The following is a 4849-nucleotide window of genomic DNA, read 5'->3' as shown; positions in this document are numbered from 1 at the left end:
TCTCCTATACACTTCCTGATAAACTCAGTCACCGTATTAGTGTGTTCGTCTATGTTGTTCCCAGAAGCTATCCACTCAGCATGCTCAAAACGATCTTGAAGCATGCATTCCTTTTTGGTCAGACCAGCGTTGAATAGTCCTTAGCATGGGTACTTCCTTTTTGAGTTTCTGCCTATAGGAAGGGAGGAGCAAAATTGAGTCGTGATCAGATTTGCTGAAGGGAGGATGGGGGAGATTCTTGTAGGCATCCCGGGAAGTTGGAGTAGCAGTGGTTGAGTGTTTTAGCAGCGCGAGTACAGTCAATGTGTCGATAGAACTTCTGTAACGTTTTTCTAAATTTTGTTAAACTCCCCAGCTACAGTAAAATGCGGCCTCGGGATATGTGGTTTCCAGTTTGCATAAAGTCCAGTGAAGTTCTTTGAGGGCCGTCGTGGTATCGGCTTGAGGGGGAATATACACGGTTGTGACTATAACCGGAGAGAATTCACTTGAGGTAATACGGTCTGCATTCAATTGTGAGGTATTCTAGGTCGGGTGAACAAAACGACTTGAGATCCTGTATGTTGTTATCTCAATCACACCATGAGGATTTAATCATGAAACATACACCCCCACCCTCCTTACCAGAGAGATATTTATTCTTGTCTGCGCAATGAACTGAGAACCCAACTTGATGTGCAGGCTCAGACAGTATATCCCGAGAGAGCCATGTTTCCGTGAAACAGAGTGTTACAATCGCGGATATCTCTCTGGAAGGAAATCCTCACCCTGACCTCATCAACTTTATTATCCAGAGACTGAACATTAGAGAGTAATATACTCAGAAGCGGTGGGTGGTGTGCGCCTCCTGAGTTGGACTAGAAGTCCACTCCGAGTACTTATTTTCCGCTGGCTGTGTTTTAAATCAGTATCTGGAATCAATTAATTTCCCCCGGGGGTTTACGAATAAAGGATCCGATTCTGGAAAGTCGTAATCCTGGTCATAATGCTGGTGAGTTACCGCCACTCTGATATCCAAAATTGCTTCCCGGCTGTATGTAATAACAAACAATGTCCAGGCCTAGTAATGTAAGAAATAACACATAAAATAACTAAATACTGCAAAATTCCCTAAGAGCTAGTAGCACAGTAGCCATTTTACCATTAATAGTAGACTATGTATGAATCTTCAGTGAAATGAGCCATGGAATGCAAAGTAGGCATGCAGAGAATGCATGTCTTTGCTTCATCTGAAACATCAGCATGAACAAAAGTAGTGGAAACAAACAGCCGGTTGCCTTTTCCTTTACATGTCAGTCCTGTGGCGATAAATTAAAGTGGAGACCCTAGTGCTCCTCTGGCTCCTTTCCTCATTCAGGTGTATAATCAGAGTGTTTAGTGAGGAAAGACTTAAGTCTATTTAATTCTGCCAGGGCTTTGCTTTGTGACTGATGATTTTGTTGTGCTGGCACTCCTTTGCATAGAACTCCTGACACAACAATGGAAACAGTGATTGAAGAAAAAGAAGAAGCTGTTGTACTAATGGAAAACACTCTGTTAAAAGAATTCTCTGATTCTCCGAGTTCTTTGTGGTTGAAGATATTGGACCCGAGTTTGCTTTGTGACAAATTCCACTCCGTTTATGGTTAATTGCTTTTCAGTGTAAATGAACAGGCACAGTCTTTGCTCTGTTGTGCTGTGTGGTCAATTCGTCATCTTAAATGATATTTGAAACACTAAATGTAGTGCCATTATTACCCCTCAAACTTGGACAGAGTGAGTCACAAAAAGGTGGGGTGTTTGTGTATTTGCATGCCTGCATCCTTGCACGTGTGTGTAATGTTAATAATTCTGTAGGTGCTTATCCAGAGTATACCAAACATTATGAACACTTTCCTAATATTGAGTTGCACGCACCCCCCCACAATTAAGGTTAAGTTCCTTGCTCAAGAGCACATTGTACGAATTTTCACCTTGTCGGCTTGGGGAATCAAACTAATCAATCAGTAAAAACATTATTAAAAGCAAGCTGGCTACATCCTATGATTAGCTTCACAAGCTGTTATAACAAGAACAAAGCAATCAGTTACCATATGGAATTTATAGACACAATAGCAGATGGATAAATGGTACTCATATTCAGCAAACATAAATAGGAAAAATGTAATGTTCTCTTTCGAAGTGAATATTTGATTTAAAGTTATGTTATGTGGTTGCATCATTATGTAACAAACCACAGATAAAAAAGCAACGGTGTTTGTAAATGTCGTCCATTATTTACTTCATTTAAATACATTTTGAAACAATTACTTTGTTTTTCCTCAAACTGTGTAATTGAAACACGTGTAATTGAAAGAGACTTAACTTTTGTTAACTTAGTATCTGTAGTATTTGCATTGACAGAACCTTAAATTGGACTTTAAGCTAGTCTTTTTCTCTCATCCAAATGCGACGTGTATATTGAGCTCCAAAGAAAGCCTTGGAGGTTGACTGTAGCATAACAAATACGCTGTGAGAAGAGGTCACTGCTGAAATGCTGTAATTTAAATTCTGTTGATAGGAAATGCACACATTCCATTACCTTCTTTGCCTTGCAGAGTGGGAGGGAGGTTTTCCTAAACAGCCTTGCTGTTGAAGAGACAGTGAACAAATGAGGCTGGAGTGAGACAATACTACATTATAGTATCTCCTTTTACCTTGATGATCTATTATTCAAAAGACCAATTAGACTGTATAGTAAGTCATTCTCAGAAATGTATGTCTTATACAGTATGTCATTCCAAGGATACAAACTAAGCAAAGGTTTGTGTGTTCTGGATGTCATTCCTCATTCGTACTCCACCTTGAATGGCAGTCAACATGTTTTTCCACTGTGACTAATTGTTTCACTTTTTTCATACACTAATAAAACTGCTCAATTCAACCGAGTGGTAGGTCTGGCAAATTAATGTAGTAATGACCCTACAATCAACACGGAAAGACCTCCTTCCGTCACACCCCCAATCATTATTTCCCTGTCTTCTTCACACATCTATAATTGTCTGTGAGGGTAGAGGAGAAAGGGTAACCCCTTTACTGAAAACCATCATCTGGCATTGTGTCTCTCCACTTGACCTACTGTAACCTGTAATTGCTATAGGCTACAGAGCCAAGACATAGGCATACAGACGAAAGTAAAGAAAGCAAATCTTATTCTTAGAACAGCATTCATAAAACATGCTATAAGGTTCTGGACATGCATGTCAGCAGGGGTTTCTTGTCATAATACAGATACAAAAATAACAGACTACTGGTACTATACATTAGAGTGTAACATACTAAGCACATCTTTAGAGTGAAAAATCTTCATATGCTCCGTCTTCTTGTCACACCTATGATTTTTATGTGAGGGGTGAGGTGATAGTAAAGACCTTAAATCCCTCACCCCCCATACTGAAACCAGACTCTTATACTCCTAAACACAGCTTCTAGTCTTCCTTGACCTAGTTTGCCACAATATTGATCGTTTCAAATCAGGAGAGCAGCACGAGATAGTCAGGGGAGACAGAGAGGGCCTCCTTTAAAAGAAGACACTTTGTATTCAAAACACACCATCATTAACTGACCGTTCCCAATATACTCACCAGCAGCCCTATGGATCAGGCAGGCGGGAGGCTGTTTAAATTAGCAGTATCTCTCATCTCAAAAAGCCCTGGTTATTTCACATGGTTAGCCCTTGGCTGTTTGGGTTCTGCAGATGGAGGTCCCATGTAGGAGCATGAGCCGTTAGCTGAAGGCATGCATTTAGTATGACGTGGAAAATGCAGCCCATATGTAGAACAACTGGGGGATATACCTGTGATGCGGTACATGGGAAAAAATCTTTCTACAGTAATGTAGTGATTGAGGAGGAAAAGTCAATGTGGGCTCTGAACAAGAGTGAGTGGAATCATAGTGAGTGCACTTCCACCTGTGCCAAATGGCTCAGATGTCTTGACTCAGGCTGCAGTGCACACACAAACAGGGTGAAAGGCTACTCCAATGTATTTTAGATGGTCAGAATGTTTGTCTTGTCAGATTTAAATTCTGACTTGCCAAATTCAAATGAAAACTTGTGAATTTTAAAGTAATAAAAGGGGCAGATCAACTGATGAACAGAGACACAACTAATGGTGACCCGTCATTGGAGGGCCCCACCGGTTTAGCTAAAAAATAAATATATAAAAAATGTTGCCTGTTTTGCATGTTATTTTGGCATTAAAAAAATAATCATTGAGTTATTAAAACCGCAGACAAACATGGTCTCTTTTTTTCTTGAGTAAAGTAGCTCCAAAATGCATGCGTTTCAGCCTAGCTCAGTGATTTCTGTGGTGGTGGTGGGACAGCCAGCGGAAAATATGGAGCGTAGTGGTTGGTAATGTTCTCAGGTTCCGCTGTGATTGGCTCAGTGTTCTGTCACTCATGGGAACCCTAAGTCACCGCAAAATCTACAGGGAGAGCTCAAATTCAAGCACCTTGGGTACTGCCATAGTTACAGAAATGCCCATCCAAGGCGGCTGAAGGTCATTGGCCACAGACAAAATGACATCAAATCACGTCCAATCAAAAGCTACTGTAGATATAACATGTCAACATCATACTTTCAAAATCATAGCTAGCAGTTATCATCATGAATCAAGTTAAATCTACTGGCAAATTCTTTTCAATCCTTTACGTATGAAGAGAAATTATGAAGAGAACTTAAAGATAAAATGTATGGGTGCTCATCGGCCATTGGAAATAAACGTTAGACAAGAAGTAGGAAATCGCAAATTCAACAATGTGTGGTTTGGAAGAAATCAGTGGCTAACTGCAAGCATTGCAAAGCAATCATTAGCCTGCTATTCAGTGG

The sequence above is a fragment of the Oncorhynchus masou genome, chromosome 3 (genome assembly GCF_036934945.1).
Source record: "Oncorhynchus masou masou isolate Uvic2021 chromosome 3, UVic_Omas_1.1, whole genome shotgun sequence".
Lineage (NCBI taxonomy): Eukaryota > Metazoa > Chordata > Actinopteri > Salmoniformes > Salmonidae > Oncorhynchus > Oncorhynchus masou.
Note: the sequence above shows the minus strand (reverse complement) of the source record.